A 25,835-nucleotide genomic window follows, 5' to 3' on the forward strand; every position below is an offset into this window, starting at 1 on the left:
AAAACCGAGGATTCATGCCAACAATATCTAGAGACTTCGGCGGTTGTGTCCGAGAACCAACGTGAGACCGGAGAGACGGGAGATGGCGGCGAGGAAGGTAAAGTCGGAAGTCGGTTCGGATGGAAAATGATCCATCCGAAATTCCAATCTAAAAGAAAGTGTGACAATGCGGAGGTCGGGTCTACGACGGGAGAAGCGCGTAATACAGAGCACGCTCTACGGCGAATAAAGAAACGCGTGTTATGGCGAATAAAGAAGCACGCGCTACGGCGAGAAAAGAAGCATGCATTACAACCACACGAGGACCGAACAACGAGCACATATCGGAGGACCTACGTAGCGAACAACGGAAAGAAGTGCCGAAAGTCGAACCGGACAAGGCAGGTGAAAACGAAGAAAAGAAAGCAAATCCGGACGAAAAGAAAAGAAAAGAAACCGACCCGAAAGAGCACTGAATCGGTAAAAACCGATCAACCGAGTCCGGATCGACCGAATACAAATCGGAAAGGAAGCCGAACTAAACGAAAGACGATCCGACGAGACCGAATCGGAAGTAAGCTAATCCGACTAAACCGAAAATCCGAAAAGAAGTCGAGATTGATGAAGAAAAGAAAGAGGGCGAGAAAAGATACTACCGCGGATGACAAGGACCAAACGGGCCATGCAAAAAGCGAACGAAGACTATGGTGGATCGGATGTCGACAATGGTTCGGGTGGAAAGAATGGATGTGCTCCAAATGGAGAGACAAAGTCAACATAACAAGAGAAGTCGAGGGTACTACGAGCCGGCAACGAAACCAATCGGGTAGAGACCGGACGGAGGAGACTAACAAACACCAACAACTTCGGCACATACCGGAGGATGTGCGGGTTTGGAGGGGGTGAGTGTCATAGTGTATTTTGTACACTACGTGAAAAACGTATATAGTATTAGATTCAATAAAAAATGAAGAAATAGAAGAAAATAGCAAAATAAATGGAACATGCATAGGGCAAGATTCGAACCTTGCACCTCCATGTTAATAATGTAATGTCTTACCATTACACTAGCATTTCATTAGTGTTAAAGTATAGATGTCCCACATAGAAAGGTAAATTCACGCTAGGATAAACATTAGAAAAACGCATAACAAAAGAAAAAGCTACACATACACATCTAGCGTGCATGATAAAAAACGCACAAGTTAGAAAAAAGCATGATCACTTTAGATAAAGCATATAGTCTATCTATAGGAAAAGCATGGGGTCTATAGTTAGAGAAAAAGCATGGATTACTAAGACTTTCTCATCACTACATAAGGATGGGGAGCACAATGTAATAGGCGTGTGAAATATTTGGAAATTGGATATATTTCCGAAAACACCAACCGATTAATATAATCGTGGGATTCACGAAAATAATATAATCTATACTTGTGGGATTCACAAGTTTCTTATATCTTTCTTTCAATCTAAATACATATTCTTATCTAAATATTGATTAATCGAATACAATACACTCGTGGGATTCACGAAATTTCTATCTCTCTTTCTAATAATCTATTCATTACTAGCCTCATCTCATATTCTTCTTTCTCCTAGTCCAAAACCCCAGTGGTTCCCACCCGACTCACGCAACGATCCGCAGCCGAAAGGCACGACAACGTATCGAGTTCCTGTATAAAACAAGAACTTGAAAGAGGAATATTGTTTTTTGTGAGAAAAGATATCAAACTTTCTCAATATGTGTTCGTGAACCTCTTTGGGGACCTTGTAGACAATGTTGTATCCCTTTACCTTGTGCTTTGCTCGACTCTTAGTGAACTTGATTGTGATGACAACGTCAACATACATTGTTGCAGTGGGTGCATCTTTTAATAATGCATACGTGTTCTTGCATTGTGGTAACTTTGCATAGTAGTTGCCATACACGACACACTCACCAACATTGAACATGTTGCACCAACCGTCCCTCACGACTTCTTCCAATATTGTATTTCCTTGCTTGCATACCACAATGTAGTAGTCTTCAAAATCTTCATTTTGAGGAGATTTGAGCACTGCAAAATGATGTCCAACTTCCAATAATACTACCAAGTCCTCACATTGGTTGTAGTATACAATATTGTCTGCATGTCCGTCTTCCTGGATATCCACACATTGTTCAATCTCAAGCTTTTGTAGCTTCCATGGCTCCACAATTGATAGCTTGGTGCATTCATCCCAAGCTTCATCTAAACACATGGAACAAAAGCACGATAAACTGTGGAATAACAATTGTGTTGTGTCCCTGCGACTAAACCCTAAAACACAATGGGTCTTGCGCGTCCCTGTCACAGTTTTACAACCATACGATTTACTCCTATCCACCTCATTAGCACCAACCTCAATAAACAATCTATTCTTACCATCATTTGACATATTCCATGTCAGCCACTCCACAACGTCATGTGCATTTTGTAACTTCGCACCTTTATTATCCAACTGTTCACTTGTAAGAGCACGTTTGATCACAGCCGCTGCGCCATTGTGCTCTCCTTTTCCATGTCCAGACCCAAAGTAGTTCCATTGCATCCTAATGTTTGTCAATGAGAAGTATCTGGGTGTTTTGCATGACAGTTAGCCAACAAACAGAGTTAGTGCATTACTGGAGCTTACATCTCTTACCATGACTTAAACCAAAATTTCCACTAATGCACGAGAGAGGACAATACTAAGTTATAAATTAAAAGACATGAACAAGAGAGGACAATACTAAGTTATAAATTAAAAGAAATGAATGAGAGAGGATAGTACTAAGCTATTGATTAGTACTAATGCATGAGAGAGGACAATCCTAAGTTATAACTTGGTCTTAATGAACAAGGTTGGACAGTACTAAGTTAATAATTAGTAGTAATGAACATAGTTGGATAGTTCTCATGCTAATAATTAGTACTAATGTTTGTACTAATGGGCCATGACAATCATAAGTTATAAACTTGTGTTAATGAACAAAGTTGGACAGTACTAAGTTATAATTTAGTACTAATGCACTAGAGAGACCCATCCTAATCAGTACTAATGAAAAAAGTTATAAATGAGTAGTAATGACTGAAAGAAGATAGTACTAAGTTATTCATTAGTACTAATGCACGACAGAGGACAATGCTAAGTTACAAATTAGTACTCCTGCCTGTGGGATGACACCACAAAGTTATCAATTAGTACTTGTGAATGCGGGATCTGAGTACTAAGTTGTAAAACATAGTCAGTACTTGTGCATGTGGGATGATAGTACTAAGTTGTAAAATAAGGGTACTTTACAAGGCGTTGAACCGTAGTCAGTAATTGTGCATGTGGGATGATACTACTAAGTTATAAAATAAGGATACTTTTCAAGGCTTTGAACCATACATACAAGACTTACACCATAATTAGTACAAACATTTCAAGATAGTACTGGTGCATGTAGTAGGAGAATTACTAATTGTATTTTATACAAACATTTTTTATGACTGTTCATATAATATTCGTACTGGTAGGAAACTCAAGCAATAGATGATGTACTATGAAGTATTACCAAAATAGACTTCCCGTTGTCGTGCCTTTCGGCTCCGGATCGTTTGCGTGAGTCGGGTGGGAACCACCGGGGTTTTGGACTAGGAGAAAAGAAAAATACAAATAAGGCTAGTAAAGAATAGGTATAAAGAGTTATAAGATAAAAATCTCGTGAATCCCACGAGTTTAGTATATTTAGTCAATATTTAGGTAGTAAGAGAGAATTATTTTAGCAAATTCGTGAATCCCACGAATATTTTAGATTGATTGATCATTATAGAAAAATAATCAACAAAAACTACAATGTGCTCCCCATCCTTATATAGTGATGGGAGAGACTAAGCATAACTACATGCTTTTTCTAATATGTTCATGCACACTAAATGTGCATGTGATGTTTTTCTAATCCTTGCTTTTATTTGCTAAATATAGTGCTCATGCACGCTAGATGTGCATGAGTCACTTTTTAGTTGCTTGCGTTTTTCTATAAAATATTCACGCACTCTAAAAATGCATGATTTACCTTTTTAATAAAGGTAGGCGCAAATAAAGCACTTATAGTTATTAAATCTATTTATAGAACACTAAAGATAAGGTAGCATAATGGTAAAGTTGAGGTTTGGCTACGTGAAGGTACAAGGTTTGAATCTTGCCCTATGCACGTGATAAATATCTTGATATATTATTTTATTTATTTATATGTAATTAAATCGGTTATATTATTTTTACTTTTTCACGTAGTGTACGAAATACACTACGACACCGTTATAAGTACCAATCATATGGATTATTTCCTTACCTTGCAATGAAGTAGAAGAACCGAGCCGCCTTAAATTGCGAGGCAGCACCATCAGACCAGACCCAATGGCAATAACAGTTAACACCCAAGGACAATAAATCTACGTGGTGAAGCTTAAAACAATGTTGAACAAATAGTGTATCATGCTTTTTATCATCTGAAATATAGAATATTGATTTCTTATGTAGCTCACCATCTTTTCTCCAATAGAAAATATGTACAAGTATTGTACATTGGTCATTGTACCAATGCATTGACTGAACCTCATTTTGAACTTTAAAGGTATAGTTCTCTGCAAAGTCAATAATAGATACCATAACATCTAGTGGTAAGTTATTTATACATTCCTTGAACTATGAATTTTGCCAATAACTCCTAAAGTTATGTGGAATGAACTCCTCGAGTTGCTTCTTAAACTTTGAGACAAGGGTAGCAGCACATGTCTCCTTATATACTTCCTTGATATGCTTACTAACGAGACCCTTACCTATATTTTCTGTCATATACTCTAAATATTTCCATTTCACAATATGACAGTTATCCACGTCAACCTCCTGTCTACAAAATAATGGTTGTGGGCAAACCTTACATGTTCTGACAAGACATGTACGATTATGCCACTCAAATGATGGTTGTTTTTCACAAACAAAAGACCTCCATAACTCAGAAACTGTTGCATAAGTCATGTTTCGCGCATTACATCTATTACCACTCCCATTTGGTCTACATACCTCACAAGTGCAAACACACCCATCCCCGTGTATACCCTTAGAATCAGTATGCATACTATTCACGCCAAGCCTTAACATGTCCATTTTAATGTGGTACACACAACAACATGTGTTCCTCTCCTTTAACTTCCTAACAAAAAATGGTTTCAAACCTTGGAACTTGCGAAATCCAAGATTGATGCTAGGATGTTGGTCTTTGAAGTTCATGAACAATTCAGCCTACATCACTCAATAAATAGGTAACATTAATAGAAGAATTTAGTAAACAACAAAATATTTAAAACCAAATAGATAAAACATTGAATTACCTCAGTCATCTCCAAGAAGTGTCTTGGGTGAATCTGGTACCTACCCCAACTTATATGTTGTCTACATACATCTTTTTTATTCGGTGAGACATGTGTGTTTTTTGCCCAAAAGGAACCCATGTCCTCAACGGGCTAACCCCAACCACTTAAATTGATTTGATTGTATATTTGTCTGATGCTTCCTCAAGTTCCTTCTTTGGATACCAAGTGCTAAGGCAACTTTAGTATCACTATATTTTTTTTTCGTTGTACCATTTACAACCATGTGAAGGGCTAATCTCTTTGCACCAAACTTATCTATGCTCTCTACCCCTTTCACTAAGTGTAGGGATGACTTCATACACTCTACAATTTCCTCTAAAACACATTGGTCCCTAAACTTAATATTCTCCATGTCTTCATTCAAAAGTTGATGGTGTAACACTCTAGAGATAATATCCCTACGATCCTCCAAGCTAAATCTCTCAATTACTTCTAGTAAACAACGGACTATGTGAAGAACCACCCATCTCTTGCTCCTCTCAGACATAGATTTGTTAAGGGACACCTCGGTCTCCTCATCGATGACCATTGTCACTCTCATATATTCCAGCACCTAATTTCTTGTTATTTCAACACCTAATTAATCAGAATAAGTGCTTAATACATCGTAAAATAAACATAGTTAATACCCCATAGCATAAACATCAACCGGAAATCGGATAAACATTTGAGAGTTTGCCACAATCATATATTCCTTTTCCAAAACAATTAACTTTTAAGAAATAATTGCATCAATTAACTTGTTGTTTCAAATACATAAGTTTTATGACTCACAAGATGATGAGATGCATGCATACTATTTACATCATGAAGTCTTCTTAACTAGAGTTTAAGACTAAGATAAGTATAACATAACTCATGTTATGTATGAGTTCATAACACAAACACTATTCATTTACTTTTTCCATCAAAAACGCCCCCATCAATGAAATTCAAATCTGCTGATTCTTCAAACCGTTTATCAAGCCTTATTAACATATTGGTATTCATGTTAAACGTTTCAATCCATATAAAACCTTAACATGGATCAATTTAAGACTCCCCTGAAGATTGCCAGAACATGCAAACACAATTTATGTTTTACGTTTTCCATGATGAAAAACTAATGTCAACTCAAACTGTATATTTTGCTGCTCCTGACTGGTCATTTTACAAGCCCAACTTGGATGTTGCTAATCCATTATATCATTAAAACATCCACTATGATCAGTAAAATGACCAGAAGCACTTGGTTGAAACCATTGGTCAGGACATTACAGACTCCAAATATGTAGATTCTAACAACTTGGCTAACAAGGCTAGTGTAAATATTTCAAATTCATGTTATCATATCATGTTTACATTATTTTAAGATTCCTATTCAACATTAATCTTCATACGTGCCCATTTAAGATTGCTAGAGTATACATTCAATTAACAGTACTGTATACAAATAACCACTTTATAGACATAGGCGCAGACATACCGAGTGAAAGAGAAGATGGAGAAGACATATCGATGGAAGGAGAAGATGGGGAAGACGAGTGACACAGAGAACAACAAAACGACATTTCGAGTGCGCTATGAAGAGCTGAGTTGGAAGGTGGAAGACCAGAGAGCGTTGTGAAGACCTGAGTTGGAAGGCAGAAGACCAAAGTGTGTTGTGAAGACCTGCGTTGTCTCAGTTGGAAGGCAGAAGAGGAGACGTCTGGGAGAAGCACCAAAAGGATTTAATGTGGCGTCCTAAATTAAACGTGAGGGGGAAATAACCCCCAAAACAGTCATGAATACGCAACAACTGTCCCCCCACCCATTCCCGGACTTTAATGCAACGTACACCACTCCCTAAAATGATTTTAATTATTTTTGATTTTTTTAAAAATCACTCAGTCCTAACAGTACTCGTGATTTTTTTGGCCAAAAACAATACTTTTTTGGTACACCGTAGCGTGCTTCAACCCGACTATACAAGGAGGTGGGGTGTTCACACACTTGAGTATCCTAGAATGTGTTCCCACTCACGGGAAATTGAGTTGATTCTCAACATGCCCCTTCAAATGCAACTTCTGGACACTGAAAAGTTGGTTCGGTTCGGTCTTCGAGATTCTTCAATTCAGCTATTTGGCTGAATTGGCTTCAGCTTAACCAACTTCCGATCGTTAGATGGTTGGTTTGGATTGGTCTCTGGGTTGGCGACTCTGGCTTCGGCTTCAAATGGTCTTCGGGATACTTCGATTCGGCTGTTCGTCTGAATCAACTTCGGCTTAACAGGTTCGTCGTTATAACTTGTCATACTTGTCATACTCCCCCTCAAACTTGGCTGGTCGACGATCGAGAGACCCAGTTATGTCATGAACTGCCGCAACTTGTCGACTCCCAGAGCCTTGGTGAAGATGTCGACCATCTACAGGTTTGTGTTGATGTGTTGCAAGTCGACATCCCCGACCAGAACTTGAGCTTAGTGTACTTCGATGTGCTTAGTCTGAGCATGGAAGACAGGGTTCCAAGCAAGGTGAATACTGCTCATGTTGTCGCAATAGAGGAGAATCTGATCCTTGATGGGAACACTCGGATCCGGTAAGATTCTCTTGAGCCAAATGACTTCACATGCGGCGATGGCCGCACTCTTGTATTCGGCTTCGGTGCTTGACAATGCGACTATAGGTTGCTTCTTACTACTCCACGATATGGCGCCATTGCCGAGAGAGAAAACAAATCTGGATGTTGATTTTCGGTCGGCTTTGTAGCCGGTCCAATCGGCATTGCTATACCCTTTGAGTCGAATTAGTGTGTCTTATTTGTAGAGGATACCAAAAGCCATCGTTCCACTCACATACCTTAGCACTCTCTTAGCATAGTCGAGATGGATGTCTCGCAGAGTTTGCATGAACTGGCTAAGGAGGCCAACCGGGTAGCTCAGGTTGGGTCGGGTAATTGTGAGGTAGATGGGGCTTCCAACTAGATGAGGATAGAGCATCGGCTCACACTCTCTTGTGCTTGAATCGACATCTAGCTTTAGATTTCGATCGAGAGGGGTTGTGATGGGCTTACACTGTGTCATCACAAACTTGTAAAGAAGATTGAGGATATAACGGCTTTGAGAAAACACGATGCTGTATGGAGTCCGAATTACTTCTATTCCTAGAAAGTAATGAAGCTCCTTCATGTATTTCATTTCAAATCGGTTGGAGAGGAGCTTCTTGATGTGCTCAATATATACGAGATGCTCTCTTCCTATGACCAAGTCATCCACATAAATGATGATAAATACATGTCCTTTGGAGTCACTCCGAATGAACAGAGATTCGTTAGACTTGGACATGTTGAAGCTGATTTGATGAAGATACTAGGTTATCATTGAGTGCCATGCTCTCGGTGCCTGCTTGAGACCATATGGAGGCTTTTTGAGTCGGTAGACAACAATCGGATGCGTGGTCGACCCGAATCTGGGTAGTTGTATCATGTACACCTCCTCTTCTAACTCGCCTTGGAGGAAGGAGTTCTTCATGTCCATTTGGTGGAGGTGCCACCCTTTTGCTTCTGCAAGCGTGATCACGGTTCGAATTGTAGTCATCTTTGCCACCAGGGCAAAGGAGTCTTCATAATCGACACCGTGCGTTTATGCGTAGCCCTTTGCCACAAGTTGAGCCTTGTATTGATTGACAATGCCGTTGGCGTTGTGATTCACTTTGAAGATCCACCAACATCCAATTGCCTTTTGGTGGTGTGAAGAAGGGACAAGATCCCATGTCTCGTTCTTGGAGAGTGCTTGCATCTCCTCATTCATTGCTGTAAACGTAAGTGTTTGCGGAAGCGTAAAACAAAGAACAACAGAGAGAGAGAGAGAGAGAGAGAGAGAGAGAGAGAGAGAGAGAGAGAGAGCAAAACACAATTTCAAAATTATATCAAGACTCTGTACACACACAGTGCTAAGTAGCACTATTTATACAAGTCCTCTTGGGACTGACAGAAGTACCATGTACTTCAATGCTCACACGAGCATCTGACACTTACTACGAGACTATAGCTACCTAGTAGTCTATCCTATACTAGGCTTCCGATTGGACTTCCGGTTACAGATTGCACCCGGCCTCCACTGCTTGCCAGTTCGGTTGCTCACCGTCATATCGATCCGTTTCGCCCGATTCGTCTCGCTTACTGGCTCCAGCTTATTCAGCCGATCCGGCTCTGGTTGAGATTGCCGCTCAACACTCCCCCTCAAGCTCAACCTGAGGTGGGGTCGTAGTGTCGACCTCTGTGGCAGTCGGTTCTTCCAACCGACTTCTCCTGGCGTCACTCCGCCTTGCTCGTGCTCCTCGTCCGGTCCGGTCCCGTTTGCCGTGACCCCTTTGGTTCTGCGCGCCTCGGCCCTCTCGGTCGGCATGTCTGCTCAATAGGCCCATCTCAGCACTCACGTTGTTGTGACTTCGGCGCTTGCCGATCCGTTGGTTCTCCCACGATGGCATCGACTCCCATGATGGCATCGACTTCCGCTGTGTCCGTGTCCCCATGGCCTTCAGTCGATCCGACTCATCCGGATCCATCTGTTGATCCGAGTCAGTTGTCTCCGACTCGTTCCAGCTCTTGTCCGAATCGGTACACTCCGATTCGACTTCCGGCTTCAGGCCTCTCACCACATCGGACCACTTCTGAGTCTTGGCCTTCTCCATGCTTCCCTCGGCTTCTTCAGCTGGTGAACCGAAATCGAATTCTTCATTCGACTCCGCATCATGGTCAGTACCGTTGTGATGACCTCCACACAACATGCACTTCTCTTCCTGAGTGCACAACTCTTCTTCATAGCCGCTTGCTCCGACCTGTTCGGATGTGTCGACTTCCTTCGTCGACTCGGCTTCCTTCATCTTCTGGTCTCCTCTTCTTCCGGCTCTCCTCTTACCGACGGGTTCAACAGTTTTTTTGCCTTTGCCCGTTTCGATAGAGACTTTGCCCTTGCTTCTCCCCCTCAAGTGCGGCACGTCGAGATGCTGAATACCAAGCATGTCGGTAAAGTGCTGCAACTTGTCCGATCCGAGCGGCTTGGTGAAGATGTCGGCAACTTGCCGATTCGTATGAACATACCGTAGGTCAATTTCACCGCTCAGGACCCGCTCACGCACGAAGTGGTAGTGCACCTCGATGTGCTTTGTGCGAGCATGGAACACAGGGTTCATGGCGAGCTGCAGGTTGCTCATGTTATCGCAGTAAATCGGGATCGGGGTCGGTACCTCGATCCGCAAGTCTCGCAGCAGTCGCCGAAGCCAAATGGCTTCACAAGTGGCAACGGTAGCGGCCCGATACTCAGCCTCAGTGCATGACAAAGCCACTGTGGGCTGCTTCTTGCCGCTCCACGCAACGGCCGCGCTACCTATGGAGAACTTGTATTCGGAAGTGGAGCGGCGATCAGACGCATCGCCGGCCCAGTCAACATTTGTGTAACCGACAAGCTCTTCGGGTATACCTCGCCGGTATAGCAGTCCTCGGTCCTTAGTGCTGCTTACATACCGTAATATTCGTTGCGCGCACTGAAGGTGCTCCACGGTCGGCTTCTGCATGAACTGACTTACCATGCCGACCGGATAGCTGATGTCGGGTCGGGTGATGGTTAAGTAGATCAGGCTTCTGACAACCTGTCGGAACCGTTTCTCATTGCAGGCCAGTCCGGAGTTGGGACGGAGCTTCTGGTTCCGGTCCAGGGGTGTGGAGATAGGTCGACAATCCGTCATGCCGAACTTATACAACATATTCAACACGTAATGTCGTTGTGAGAGCAATATGCCGTCGAGGGTCCGGATCACTTCGATCCCAAGAAAATAATGGAGGTCCCCCAGGTCCTTCATTTCGAATGCGTCCGACAACTGGGACTTGACGCGGTTGATTTCGGGAAGACCCGGTTCGGTGATGACTAAATCATCCACATACAAGAGTATACATACCGGACCGTCAGAGCCTTGCCAGATGAACAACGAAGGGTCCGACTTAGAGACAGCAAACCCCAGCTTACGCAACCGGTGCGTGATCTTCGCGTTCCAAGCTCGGGGGGCTTGCTTCAAGCCGTAAAGCGACTTCTTCAGTCGGCATACCGCCGACTTGTTCATCTCCGATTGAAATCCGGGGGGCTGAGTCATAAAGACTTCTTCTTCAAGCTCTCCTTGAAGGAAGGCGTTCTTCACATCCATCTGGTGAAGATGCCACCCCCTTGCCGCAACAACCGCCAGTACCACACGAACCGTCGTCATCTTCGCCACAGGAGCGAAGGTCTCGTCGTAGTCGATTTCGTGGGTCTGCGCGTATCCCTTCGCCACTAACCGGGCTTTGTACCGGTTAACAGAACCGTCGGCGTTGTACTTGACCTTGTACACCCACTTGCATCCGATCGGTTTACAGTGACGGGGAGGATCAACTAGGTCCCAAGTTTCGTTGGCATCGAGTGCCCGCATTTCTTCGTCCATAGCGGCACGCCAATTTGCGTCCTTTGCCGCTTCTGCGTAGCTCTCCGGCTCACGCACTTCTGTTACCTTAGTCATGTACGCATAATGATGCGCCATGTATTCATTGTACCTGTACCGCATGACGGGATCCTTTTGGCGAGTTGATCGGCGCAACGCACTGTCACCTGATTTCAGGCCCTTCTTGGCCAGTTCGGTCTTCGTTGCCGAAGATCCGCCTTTCTCCTTTCCGGAGTCGGATACACACCGATCCGACTCTTCGTTGCCGGTTTCGAATTCCGACATCTTCCTCTTCCCCTTCTCTTTGCGCGTGAATCGTTTCCTTGGTTCCTTGCGCGGGGAGAGCACGACATAGTCTCCACCACTTGCCGTCTCTTCATCTGACTGGTCCAACCGACTCAGTCGCTCGTTCGGTCCACTCAACCGTAATGATTCCGGGCCCTCAGCTTGAGTCCCGGCTTCATCTTCCTCTGCCAGGGCTGATTCAGGCTCATTGGCCTGATCTTCCGGCATTGGGTCGGGATCGGAAGTCGGAGTCGGTACGGAGTACCAGGATGCCGATTCGTCGAACTCGACATCCCGGCTAACTCGGACTTCCTTCGTCCGGGGGTTATAGCACTTATACCCCTTTTGCTCTTGAGCATAGCCGACTATGATGCATTTTTCCGATTTTGCATCCAACTTTCTCCGCTTCTGATCCGGCACATGCACATACGCTATGCTGCCGAATATCCGAAGGTGTCTTAAGTTCGGCTTGCGCCCGAAATACAGCTCATGAGCTGACACCTTGTCACCGATGCGGTTCTGTATGTAGACGGCCGTCTGGACCGCCTCCGCCTAGTAGAACCGGGGCATGCTCTTTTCCTCCAGCATTGCCCTTGCCACTTCGACGAGTGTCCGGTTCTTCCTTTCGGCCACACCGTTTTGCTCCGGTGTGTATCTGCAGCTGAACTCTCACTGAATTCCCTTCTGCTGCAGATAACTAGTGAATTGGCCGGAAAAATATTCCTTTCCACCATCCTACTGAAGGCATTTGATCTTCCTCTCCGATTCCCGTTCCACCATCTTCTAGAGGCTCCGGAAACAGTCGAAGACTTCGCTCTTCTGCTCAATGAGGTAGATCCAAGTATGCCGAGTATAGTCGTCGATGAAGGAGATGAAGTATCGGCTCCCGCCAAGGCTTACACTTTGTGCCGGTCCCCACACATCCGAATGGATGAGATCGAGCTTGTTACGGCTCCGGTTCCGTTCGGTGGGGAATGGAAGCCAGTGTTGCTTCCCAAGTTGGCAGGCTTCACAAATTTCGGCTCTCCGGCCGTTGAACTTCGGCAAACCGAAAATGACTCGTTTCGTTTGCAGATCTTGAAGCCTCCGGTAGTTGACGTGGCCTATCCGCTTGTGCCACAGGTCGATGTCCGACTCGACCTTCTGTCGTTTCGCGAACAGAACGGTGCCAAAGTCATTGGTGTCGAGGATAAACATCCTCCCGTCTCTGCGCCCTTGCGCAATGACTTCGCCCTCATCCTCAATGAAGCACCCGAGGTGCGTAAACCGCACCTGCATCCCTTGGTCGACAATCTGACCGATGGACACCAGGTTCTTCGTGATCGTCGGAACGTGTAATACGTTCATCAGCTTCCCTTTCTGTCTGACGTGGCTTAGAGGGACTTCTCCGACGTGCACGATTGGGTGAGGAGTGTCGTCTCCGGTTTTGACTACTCCTGGTTGATCCGGTCTCTCCAGAAAGGAGAACCACTCTTTGTGGCTCGTCATGTGGTTCGACGCGCCGGAATCAACATACCACACTTCCTCCGTTTTGGAAGTGGTCTTCTTCATTGAGTTTGCCTTGTGATTCATCACCAAGGTTGGCCCCTTTCTGGCCTTTCCGGTTCCGGATCCTTCTGATCCGTTTGCCTGGTGCGAGTTTTGCCGGCCATCCTTACCGGTCTTGCCGGATCCAGATTTGTCCGAATCGGCACGCTTTCTCCAGCACTCGCTTTCCCTGTGGCCTTTTTTGCCACAGTACCAGTATTCTGTAGTGGATTTGTCTTGCCGGCTTCCGGCACCGCCTTGACTCCCCCTGCTTGTGGAAGTCCCAGAACTGCTGTCGGCACGCTCATAGTGCCTCCGTTCCTGCTCTTGCCGGCCGCCTCCATTGCGTGCCGACCCACCTCTTCCACCATGCCCACGGAGCCGATCCGTTCCCGTGTACAGCATTCGGCTGTCCGGGGATGCACTGGTAGATGCACCGGCGTGGTTCTCCTCTACAAGGAGCATCGACTGTAAGTCGAAGAATGAGGGGGTATTCTCCCTTGTACACACCGCAGTTCGGAACGCTCCGAACTTGGACGCCAGGCCTCTGAGGCATACTTGCACCATCTCATCTTCCTCTACGGTAACATTGATAGAGGCGAGCAAGTCGCAGATCTCCTTTATCCGGCCCGTGTAGTCTGCCACAGACATGTTCTTATGTCGAACATTGCTCAACTCCTGTCTGAGTTGCAGGTTCCGGGCAATGGTGCTTGCGGCGAAAACCTTTTTCAGGTTCCCCCAAGCATCCTTCGGTGTCTTGGCGTCACGGATGTGGCTGAGCAGCTGATTGCTGACACTGGACGCGAAGCAGTACATCACCCTGCTTGCCGCATGTTCCCATACTGGGAAGTCCTTGTGTGCCGAGTCGGGCGCCGCATCATTTGCTCCTTCGACATAACTCCAGTACCCGTGTCCAAGCAGGTACTGGTGCATCTTGTAAGACCAGGATGCGTAGTTGCTCCTGTCGAGCTTCTCCACCGGGAGCGACGTAGCCATGCCTCTATCCATGTCTTCTACTGTGTTTGTTTTCGACTTGTTAGGGTTTTCTTCTCAAGAATAAATGTCTGCAGCAAAGGTTCTCAACCCTCGCGCTCTGATACCATGTAAACGTAAGTGTTTGCGGAAGCGTAAAACAGAGAACAACAGAGAGAGAGAGAGAGAGAGAGAGAGAGAGAGAGAGAGAGAGAGAGAGAGAGAGAGCAGAACACAATTTCAAAATTATATCAAGACTCTGTACACACACTGTGCTAAGTAGCACTATTTATACAAGTCCTCTTGGGACTAACAGAAGTACCATGTACTTCAATGCTCACACGAGCATTTGACACTTACTACGAGACTATAGCTACCTAGTAGTCTATCCTATACTAGGCTTCCGATTGGACTTCCGGTTACAGATTGCACCCGGCCTCCACTGCTTGTCGGTTCGGTTGCTCACCGTCATACCGATCCGTTTCGCCCGATCTGTCTCGCTTACCGGCTCCGGCTTATTCAGCCGATCCGGCTCCGGTTGAGCTTGCCGGTCAACAATTGCTTTGACCCATCTAGGGTCCTTCGCGTCTTAGGAAAAAGTTTCTGGTTCTAAGACTGTTTCCACCATCATCATGAATGCATAATGGTATGGCATGTAAGTCGTTCTAGTCGAATTGGTTGACTACGTTCTTCTTTTAGGTGGAACGACATTGTCGTGTGTTTTTTCACACATGATATGAAAACTAGTAAAATAATTATTTAAGATTAGCTTAATGTATTGATATGGAAAGATAGATGTCTTCAAGAGCTTCATAACGTATTTACTACACATGAAACGGATAAATAAGTATCAAGTTATGTGAGTGTGAAGTTTGAAGAAAAAAAAAAAGAAGACAAAACTGTGAGATATCCCACATAGATAGGGTAACATTGGAACCCATGATATATAAGGGAAACCAAAACATATTCACTGTATCAATGTGTGGAGCATAGAATGTTCAAGGTGACTTGGGCTACATTGTGTGGTGTGGACGCTTTGGGCGTATGTGCGTGTGCACGATCGTGTGCACGTTTTCGAACGTACGCGCGTGTGCAAGTTTCGGGTGTAAGCGTGCACGACCGCGTGGATGTTTCGGAAGGATGTGCACGTCCACAGCCTCGTGGGACACTCAGACGGACGTTGTGCGCGGCCTCGTGGGACACTCAGACGGACGTTGTGCACGGATGCATACACTGCGCGGTCGGGACTTTTGCGCGCGGACACGTCTACAGTTTGGTTGCGACGCACGTACGGATTGCACACGGGCTAAACTTTATGGATGATTGGGTCATTTGGCCGAATTATACGGACGGTCGCATGCAACTAAAAGCCAAGGCCATGCAACTAAAAGTAAAAGGCATGCAACTAAAAATGGAAGCATGTAACTAAAAGTAGAGGCCATGCAACTAAAAATAGAGGCCATGCAATTAAAAGTGGACATGCAAAGTAACATTGGGAAGGAGGATCAACAAAGGGCTCGATATATGTTCCATTTTTTCCCTCTACTTTTTTTTTTCTTTCCCTTTCTTCTTCTCTCTCCCATTCCTTGGGGGAAGAAATCTCTCTCATATTGATATCGGACCACTCCTTACATGGTTGTTGGCTCCTTCCTTTCAAGAATAATCTCTCATATTCATATTGGACCACTCCTTATATGGATGTTGGCTCCTTTCTTTAAAAGATTTATCTCTCATTTTTATATCCAATCCATTGTAACATGATTCTAAGTTTATAAAGAATCAATTTCTTTTGCAATAAATGAATGTTTCCTCTCATCTACTTATATTATATGTGAATCTTGCTTATGTCATTGGTGAACCCGGCGTGAAAGCGTGGTAGGGGAGGACGGACACAAACGAATAAGATTTCGTGGAGATGATGTCGAAGACGATGGTGGATTTCACGAGGGCAAGGTGCAACGAAGAAGAAAAAAATAGAAAAAGAAACAGTCACAACCTTTGGCCCTGCCACATCACTTTTTTCTTTGGCACATGCCGGAGGATGTGTGGTTTGGTGGGGGTGGATGTCATGGTATGACGTGTGGAGTGTGAGAAAAAGCGAGGTTCCACACATATCTAATGAAATAATACATAAAATATAAATAACGATAATAAGTAACTTGTAGTAGCTTAGTGGTTAAGGTATATAAGTATGTGTAGAGAGGTGTAGATTTTGAGTCTCTCTTCCTACAAAATAAGGAGTATTTTTGCTCCCCTTCCAATTTTGTGAAAGGAAAAGAAGAAGAAGCATATAATGTTAAAATAAGCTCCTCTTTCCTCTATAAGTGGATTTGGATTTCTAGTATTCTACTTCTTACTCGGGATATTTTAGGGTTTGGATTTCTTAAAGAATGGCTTCTTCGGCATCTCGGTGGTGTCATGATATGGCAAGACTCGAACCCATGACCTTATGCTACATGGGTCAAGCTCTTGACCATTAAACTATACATTGTAATACGTAAAATATTATTTTCATTTATGTTTTATTATAGAAAATTGATGTATATTCTAGATTTCTCTGGAACATTCTAGAAACATCAGGAGTATTCCTTAGAACACTATAAAAGGAGGCACAAGGCATTATTTCGAACCAAATCGGTTCAACGCCAGTCTTAAGCCTCCTAGCTACTGTACATTTTCTTCACATAACATATTTCTTTTCTTATCATCACTCTCTCTCTCTCTCTCTCACCCTCCCTCTCACTCACTCTTTCCTTCTCTCGAGAGTTCTTCACCTCTCTTAGTACTAATACTTCTTTTAGTACTAATTCTTTCTCTGTCTTAGTACTGTTCCTGATAGGTGGTAGTCAACTCGGTGGCTGGTTGTGGAAGGGAGGTTGTAGTGGCACGAGAGTTACTCCGAATCGAGGCAACATAGCCGTCGGAAGTAGTCAAACTCGGAGCCCACTAGACTCACCTTCGCCGGTTTATTTATAACCGATTATTGTAATAACCACCGTAATTGTGGTGTCAAGCCTAACAATTGTAAAAAAGAAAAAGAAAAAACCCCTAATTTATATCAAAACTTATGTTACATATTTCCCCATGTCTTTTTTTTAATCTCCTACTTCCTCACTACTTTTGTCTCCCCGGTCCAAGGCCCCGACGGTCCCGTTCAAGTGACACACGCACCCGAAATTTTCGCGACAATGTGGTTCTCTTGGCGCCCTCATGATGGATACATCTAGTCACAATGCTCACTGTCGGCTGAGTGGTCTAATTCATCTCTATCTGAGTCTTCATACTTAGGCATTTTGGCCTTTCCTTTGTCTTGTTTCGAACTAGGACGCGACATGCTTTGGACACTTGGAGGCTCTTGTGGTCCACTCAACCTAGTGGAGATTGGACTTTCCTCTAATGTGGGCCTCGGTCGATCATCCTCCTCTGCATCTGTGTCGAACTCGGTTTCGACAGTGTCGGATGAGGTTGATTCGACTGTATACCAGGATGTCGACTCATCGAATACGATATCCCTACTCACTCGTACCTAGTTGAGATTGGACTTTCTTCTGATGTGGGCCTCGGTCAATCATCCTCCTCCGCATTTGTGTCGAACTCGGGTTCGATAGTGTTGGATGAGGTTGATTCGACTGTATACTAGGTAGGATGCCGACTCGTCGAATACGATATCCCTACTCACTAGTACCTTCTTGGTAGAAGGGTTGAAGAACTTATACCCTTTTTTCTCGAGTGAGTACCTTACGAGTATACATTTCTCCGACTTGGGATCGAGCTTCTACCGCTTCTCGCCGGGAATATGTACATATGCTATTGAACCGAATATCCTGACGTGGGATAGATCCGGTTTCTTCCCATAGAGCTTTTTGTAGGGGCTAACATCATGCACTCTTGATGTTGTGCAATGATTCATCAGATAGACGACTGTATTGGCCGCTTCAGCCCAATATGATTTTGGCAGATGTTTCTCGTTCATCATTGCCCTTGCCACCTCAAGCATGTGCCGGTTCTTGCGTTCGGCTACTTCGTTCTGCTGAGGTATGTGTCGACAAGTAAACTCCCGCCGGATTCCTTCTTGTTGAAGGTATGCGGTAAAGGCATCAGAGAAGTACTCCTTGACGCCGTCCGATCGAAGGCATCATACATGATGATTGGTTGCCTTTTCGACTTCGTTCTTAAATTTCTAGAAGTGCAAGACCACTTCACTCTTCTAGCGCATGGGATAAATCCAAGTATGTATGGAGAAGTTGTCGATGACGTTATGTAGTATCGGCAACCACCGAATGTTGCCTTTTGGGCTAGCCCCCATACATATGAATGTATTACATCCAGGATCCATTTGCTTACATTTCTCTCCTTTGGGAATGGTTGTCGGTGCTGTTTGCCGAATTGGCAAGCTTCACACACGCCTGCACTTTCCTTTTTCGGTATGAGTTGACAGTCCGATGATGACTCCTTTCGACTGCATCCCTTTGAGCTTGTGGAGATTGATGTGGCCAATTCTTTTGTGTCATAGCTCTATGTCGTGTTGGCTGTCTAGCCCTTGGCATACATTGCCGAGTTCATCTCATGAGAGTCGAGGATGAACATCCAGCCTTCTCTCCGACCGCGAGCGATGAGTCAACCTTCTTTTTCGATGAAGCATCCTCCATCGTTGAAGCGGATTTGCATGCCTTGTTCGACTATCTAGCCAATTAAGACCAAGTTCTTTGTTATTGTAGGAATATGCAAAACATTCTTGATGTATGTTTGGTTGCCTTCCCCAAATGAGACATTGCCGATATGCTCAATGGGGTGAATTGTGTCATCCCCAGTTTCCACATAACCGGGTTGTTTGAGCTTTCGTAGCTCCTTGAACCAATCCTCGTGGGATGTAATGTGGTTCGATGCACCCGAGTTGGCAAACCATACATCTTCTGGTTTGGAGGTGTTGGTCGGGTTTGAGGTTGTCATCGAGTGTGCTCTGTGCCTGATCACAAACATTCGGCCACTATTATCATAGTTGGAGTTGGAGGCGTAGTTTGTGAGTTGTTAGCTTGTGGAGGCCGACTCACTCTTCTTTTTCCGACACTCTACCTCATAGTGGCCGAATTTACCACAATATCCGCACTAAGCGAGATTGTTTTGTCTGTTGGGTTCGGCCTGATTGCTCCCCCTTCTTCTGGACGCTCCGCCTCGTGCGTTCGAGACGTCTTGTTGGTAATGGAAGTTCTGTTCTCGGGGTTGGTCTTGGTTGTGTCGGCCTTGGCCGAATCATCCTCTTCTTCCACGGCCTTGTCCTCTTCCTCCATCAAACTTTGAATAGAGCATTTTTCCTTCTTGCGCATTGTTTCTTGTTTGAACATGATTCTCCTCGACCAAAAGTATCGACTGGAGATTGGAGGGAGGATTCTCCCTCGCAAGGACTGCCGACCGAATGGCTTTGAACCGAGGTGCTAAGCCTCCAAGGCAAATCTGCACTATCTCATTGTCGTCAATGCTAACATTGATCGACCCGAGGGCATTGCACAACTCCTTGATCTTCAAGGTGTAGCTACCGATTGACATGTCCCTCTATTGTATACCATTCAACTCTTGATGGAGTTGACGCTTTCTTGCAGTTGTGTTGGCCGTGGAAATCTTCTTGAGGTTCCCCCACTCCTGGTTCAGTGTTTTGGCCTCTCGGATGTAGCTGAGCATGTGATCATGGACGCATGATGCAAGGCAGTACAACCCACGACTCGCTGCTTGCTCCCCATGTGTTGGGTTGGGTTGATTTTTGTTTGCTCCTTCGACATAATTCCATTAGCCTTGGCCGACAAGGTATTTGTGCATCTTGTACTCCCAAGATGCAAAGTTGTTTTTGTCGAGCTTCTCGGTAGGAAGAACATTTCCCATCTGAGTGTTCATTACTTCTTCTTCTTCTCCTCTTTGATACGAACTGTGCAGGTTGCTGCTACAACGATCCACCGGTTCTTTCCGAACATGGGATTGGGCAAAAAACACACAGAGGCGATGGGCTTCAATCAAGCAACCACATGCTCAGGTACCATGTAAAGAATCAAATGGATTCGGTGTGACGGAAGAACTGTGTGTGTGTATGGAGAGAGAGAGAGAGAGAGAGAGAGAGAGAGAGGTTACAGAAAAAAAGAAAATTGTATTAACAAGAAGCAAGAATAACCAACAATTACTGTTGGCATAAAAGGCCTACTCCTTCCAAGTTGTATCCGTCCGAGTGTGAACTCGTCAATAAGTTAGGGCTTAGTATATAAGGGAATACCTAACATTGTATAGAGTGACGAGTGCCAGAGAGATGAACTGTCTATGCATTGTATCTCAGAGAGAGAGAGTGAGAATGAAGCAATAAAGCTTTCCATTAAAGCTTGCACTGTGTAAGTCCACACCTGCTCTATTTTCTGTCTGCGTTGTTTGTTGTTCATAACCGACAACAGATCCATACACGTTTCAGCAAATCACACTCGTTACCAACAACTGGTATCAAAGAAAATCTTTGCTATTCGGCGGCAATAGACAACAGAAGAAGCTGAAAGAAAAGACCAGGTCAGAAATCTCAAGTTCACAAAAAGAATATGGCTTCAACATCCGGAACAGGAGTTGAAATCAGAAAATTTGACGGCAAAAACTTTGCCTTGTGGAAGGAGATGATGCAAGATGTGCTGATCATTCGAAGATAGGTCGAAGCCATTTAGCACAACCAAAAACCTGCTTCAATTACAGCCGCGGAGTGGAGATCAACGGATTAAATCGCACGCTCCACCATCCGAATGCATTTGGCCGAAAACGTCTATTTTAGCATGGCGAAAGAGACGATAGCATTCTCATTGTGGGAGAAGCTACATGCCGTTTATGAAAAGAAGTCCTCATCTTCGAAATTGATTTTGATCAAACAACTGTTCAACATAAAGATGAGAGAGATTGATCCGGAAACCTCCCACATGAACACCTTCAGTCGGGTGTTGTCTGAGCTCTCGTCACAAGGGATCAACTTTGAAGAAGAAGTGAAAGCCCTTGCCCTCCTATCGAGCTTGCCGGCGAGTTGGGAGGTATTTGTTACCATACGAGATGTACGGGTGATTGATAAGTGTGATAAGTAAGGGTGAACGATGTAATGCGTTCATATGTATGTGTAATGTTATACGATTATGAGTGTGAGTGTGGTGGATACAAAGAGGTGTGAGTGAGTGACTAGGTGTGAATGCCCACGGGGCCTTGCGCCCTTGTGTATCTACCCTTTGTACCTATTTAACCCCTTATGGGGAATGAATGAATACAAGGAACATTTCTCTCTCAATCTCTCTCTCTCTCTTGTCATCTCTCTTTCTCTCTCTCTCTTCCCTTACATTAAACCCCCTTGACCAAGATGCGTAGTTACTTCTGTCGAGCTTCTCAGTTGGAAGCGAACTAGCCATACCTCTATCCATTTTTTCCTTTCTGTTCTTCACCGAGATTAGGTTGATTTTTTGTGTGTGTTTCGAGCTGAAGTCAGCTGCAGAGGTTCTCAACCCTCGCGCTCTGATACCATATGAAATGTAACGTGCGGAAGCTATATGACACACAGAATACCATCAGGAGGAAACAATAGGTTTAATGGAGAGCTTAAGACACAATGTACGTAGGAGAGACAGAGAGGGAAAAAATAACACAGAAGAAACTGAATTCAAAATAATGTGTAAAAACTCTCTACACATAAGATGTGCTCAGGGAGAACTTTAATACAAGTCCATATGGATTGACAGAAGTATTGACACGTACTTCAATGCTCATAATTGAGCTCCTACACTAACTCCCAAATATATTCCCTCGCGGAATATTTGTTCAACGGCCTCCCGATTTCCGCACCGATCCGGCCTCTTGTTGCGCACCGGTTTGCGCACCAGTTTATGCACCGGTTTACAGCCAATGTTGAGCTTGTATCTCAACAATCCTCTTCTAGGGCCCTTGACCACATCTGACCACGTCCTGGTTCTGGCCTTCCTCTTTAGGTCGGCTCTGCCCTTCTTGGCTCTGCCTCCCCCTCATTTGGTTGACTCCGGCTTTGTCTCTCTCTTTTGACCACTCCCCCTACAACAGACTAGTCTTCTGATGTTCTCTTTCTAGTCTTTTGTAAGCTGTTCTCCTTCCACTTGTCGTCTCGTCTGATCCATCTTTGGCTTCTTCAATTGATCCAGACATTCTAGCTTCTTTAACCGTTCTGGATTTGAATTTCACATCTAATTCGGCTTCTTGGACATCTCTCCCCCTCTCACCTTTGCTTCGTCTTTCAATTCTCCCCCTCAAGGGAAATTTTCCGATTGCCCTTCTAGTAACAATTCGAACTCCGAGATTTTTTATTTGTCAGCATCCGCTTCCAACAATTGCTACGACACATGGTTAGCCTACCATCTCGTAAGAAAAGTGCGCACATGCGCGTCCGCGTCGGCTTCATCTTTGTATTTAGGATAGGTATACACGACATTGTATCCTCCTCACAAAATTCGAATAAGTATTCTTGGTCGGACTGCTCCTTATCCGAACTATCGAGAAGTGCTCTGAATTCCCCTTCAACTTCTTGCTGGATTTGTTTGACAAACTCTGAATTGTTGGAATTACCTTCTTCTGCATGTCGGCTCTCCGATCTCGTGCGAGGTCTTCTGCTTTCTACAAGCTGGTCCGTATTGAGTCGACTCGATGATATCCATTCTCCTTGTTCTTTGCTTGTAGTAGATGTAACCGAGCATGCCAAAATATTGTGTTGTTCTTCCGACAACCGACAGACACAATAGGTCGAATGTCTTATGACCAAGAACATTCTATCAAGATTATTATTGTTGGAGAGATGGTATGTGTGGAGTCTACTGTTACTGGTTAGGAACACAAGCTACCCTCAGTCCTTCGAGGTAACTTACAAGGTGATTGTGGTGCAAACGAATAGAGATGCGTAGTGCGTGATCAATAGGGCGTAAGGAGGAGACGGCTACAACCTAGCCTCCTTAGGGCGTAGTACCCAACGTGTACTTACCGTAGTCCACGCCGCCCATCCTTTGTCCAATGCCACTTTCAATTGTGTTGTAAACCGCTCATGATTTGTTTGAAGGAGGATGCAAACATTGTTCGTTAGCGTTTGGGCACGGGCTTGCACTTCGTCCAGGGCCTTCTTGAGGTTTTCGATTTTACGCTTATTGGCCGTCGTTGCTTCCCCAGAGTAGCTCTTCATCTTTGCCTATATCTGAGACTCTTTTAAGTGTAGTTCTTCGAGCTATCCCATTTCATTGTTCAGGTGGATTTCCACCTAATGCGTTTATTCACGTTCACGCACGATCTGTTCATCGTACCATGCTTTCTTCCTTTCTATTAACTCGCGGAGCCCCGCAATGACGGCCTCCGTCTTCTTTGCTTCCTCCTATAGCTTTCTCTTTTCTTCTTTCGTGCTGATTTTGGCTGCTTTCTCTGTGTTGAGCTTATCCTCAAGTGCTTTGGCCTCCCTTCTTCCTTTGGCCCTGATATCCGCTTCTCTGTCTGATGACTGGCGGAGTTCTGCGCGGAGTCGGTCGATCTCAGTCTCGGCTAACTGCGTAGCCCTTTTTGCTTTTGTGGTTATGGCGGTTTGAGCTTCCACCTCTTCTCGTAAAGTGTTCAACTCGTTATTATTGGGGGAAGGTCCAAGGATATCTTGCGCTGTAGTTGTGTTGCTTTCTAATTGCGCAATGCGCTCTTGTGGCTTCCGTAGTTGGTCTTGAGTCAGCTTGACTTCCTTCCAGACATTTTTATTTTTAATCGCCATATCCAGGGCCATATTTAATGGAGGTAATTCGATGCCCATACGGCGCATTCCCACGTTACGCTCTCTACCCACCTTGGCAAGGGCCCCCTCATCTTCGCTTTCCGCCGTACTTGTCAGCGCACGCTCAATCATTTGATGTTTAGCGTGCTCTTCAGCCATTCTCTGGGACACATTGATCTGCTGTGTCGCCAGAAATTCCATGAGTTCGTATGTCGTTCCAAATTGCAATAGTGCGTTGAACTCATGGGCCGTATCCGGAATGTCCGGATATTTCAGGACTTCGCTTTCTACTGTGAGCACTCCTTTGCCACGTTGAGACTGAGCCATAACGATCGGCTACAGCTCATGGATTATCTCGAATGTGGTTTCGGGCTCCGTGGGGCGGAAGTTTCAACTCATGTGGCTGTATCTTTTACCAGTCTGCACCCATCTTTCCGATCTAGCCCACGATGCTTAGGATTTGGGCTTCCGCGATTGAGTTTTGGGTCCTGCTCACCCCTTGTTGTTGGTGCTTCGACGGTCTCATCTGGCTGCTCTGGCTGCGTTGGTTCCACGACAAAGGGGCAAGGCTGTGGTTCTTCTTCCCATTCTGTGGTTGCCAATTCTACTAGTCGCCGTTTCGCAGATCGTGGCGTGGGTGTAGGTTTGCTAGTTGCCGGAGCGGGGACTCCGTGTGGTGGAAACAGTATCGTAAGGTACTATTGAATAATCGGCCTTAGCTTCTTTCCGGCTTGGTCTTTCCGGCTTGGTATGTGTGGTCCCTCTTGCAGCGCCGGTCCCGTAATTACTCCCAAATCTACTACGTGACCTTCGAATGTGTCAATGATAATGTCTGCCTTTTGTTTTGGCATTCCGTAGGTGTTAAGATGTACGCATCCAACTTCTAGCAGGAACTTTGCAATCTCCCGAAAAAATGGATCCGGGATTTTCTTTGTTCTGTATGCCTTGGCGGATGTCAAATAGTGTCCAAAATACCTCTCCAGTTCGTTAGATGGAGGAATTTCGAAGTGTTTCTCACCTGTTGCAGACAAATACAACTTCTTCCGGATACTAGCATTCAACACCGTGTTGATGTTGAGCTTCCTAGCGATGTCTAGTGCATCGGGGTGCGGTGGTGCTTCTGCTACCCGGATGTACCCCTCAAACCCCTTTTCCAGGAGCCATTTGTGCAAGGCTGCCGGGATGATGATCGGCATCGTGGGTTTACAGGGTTGGTGCGGAGAGAGTTGGATGGGTGAAGCACGTGAGCTGCGTTGTATGTGGTACCTGTGGTATGTAGGAGCACGAGGAGAGTGAGGGGAACGAGGAGATAAGAAGGCTGGAGGCTATTTTCTGTAATGTGCAGAAAACCTTCTATTCCCTTCTTTTTGTGCATTAGGGTTCATAGGCCTGTGTGACATTGTGGCGATGCGTGTTCTTGTTTTGGGACTTGTGCATGCATAAAGTCCTTTTAATAGTCGTGAATATCTT

General features: G+C 44.9%; 1 long non-coding RNA gene across 1 annotated transcript; it reads right to left on the minus strand.

Annotated features, from left to right (window-relative positions):
- Positions 1 to 1,718: 1,718 nt before the first annotated feature.
- On the minus strand, positions 1,719 to 5,436 carry LOC147852279 (uncharacterized). The gene is made up of 4 exons (XR_015531469.1): positions 5,358 to 5,436; positions 5,202 to 5,268; positions 4,319 to 4,475; positions 1,719 to 1,770 (listed from the first exon to the last, which is right to left on the minus strand). It is a non-coding gene; the product is annotated as an uncharacterized LOC147852279 (long non-coding RNA).
- Between the last annotated feature and the right edge of the window lie 20,399 nt (positions 5,437 to 25,835).

Source organism: Azolla caroliniana, unplaced genomic scaffold, assembly GCF_043228905.1.
Source record: "Azolla caroliniana isolate FFs.n. ecotype wild unplaced genomic scaffold, voAzoCaro1.0.p SCAF_18, whole genome shotgun sequence".
Taxonomy (NCBI): Eukaryota; Viridiplantae; Streptophyta; class Polypodiopsida; order Salviniales; family Salviniaceae; genus Azolla; species Azolla caroliniana.